Genomic DNA, 866 nt, shown 5'->3' with positions numbered 1-866 from the left:
TAACACTTAGTGCACAAACCCCTTGGTTGATACCTTTTTAACAGTGAGTCACCCAAATTTGCTTACAATAAGCGCACTTAAAATGTACAAAAGGAAAACAGTAACAATCAAAATTTATGCAACTTATCTGTTCTTCATTCGTCATTTGTGGTGCCGCTGAAACTTGATTTTCAATTCTCCCAGAGGTGTAGTAACTTTCCACTCGGAGGAATTGCAATCCGAAACTTTCTTTGCCCGAGAAGAGTGTGTCCAGCCTTTCTCGGTAGTTCGAACTGTGGTATCATGTATCTGTTCTTGTTTCTTGTTTTCCCCGGGACTCTCGGGGAAGGGCCGGGGGGGATTAAAGCCTCAAACAACAACAGAGGCACCCCCGGCCAATGTCTGCCCCCGGCTGCCGGGCCACCGTGCTCCACCGAGACCGACAGCCCAAAAAAAACTGCACCCCGCTGAGGGGGGCCCCGGCTTAAGGCCGAGCACATAAGGGACGAGGCGCCGCCGCCTCGCCCGCCAGCCACACACGTTCGGTTCCCCGCCCCAGGGCTGGGGTGGGGGGAGGAGGCGGGACTGGAGCGGAATCGGCAGCAGCACGACCAGAGCGGGGGGGTCCCACCTGCGGCTTCTCTGCTTCTTCCACACCCTTCCCTTCTCGCCTCGGCCGCCTGAGCGGCTTTCTCTCTGGCAAACCAGCACACGCTTCCTCGGCCTCACGACAAGCTGAGCCCATCGGTACGATGGGTAGCACAGGAAAAGCGGGACAAGCCCCACGGCTCGGTCCCCCGCTGAGGCGGCACACTCTCTCTCTCTGGGCAAGCAGCGGCACACGCCTCCCTCAGCCTGGCAAGCAAACGCCCGCACATCCCCTGAGT

This window comes from Parus major, chromosome Z, assembly GCF_001522545.3.
Source record: "Parus major isolate Abel chromosome Z, Parus_major1.1, whole genome shotgun sequence".
Classification (NCBI taxonomy): domain Eukaryota; kingdom Metazoa; phylum Chordata; class Aves; order Passeriformes; family Paridae; genus Parus; species Parus major.
The sequence above is the reverse complement of the archived record's forward strand: the minus strand, read 5'-3'. Positions refer to the sequence as shown.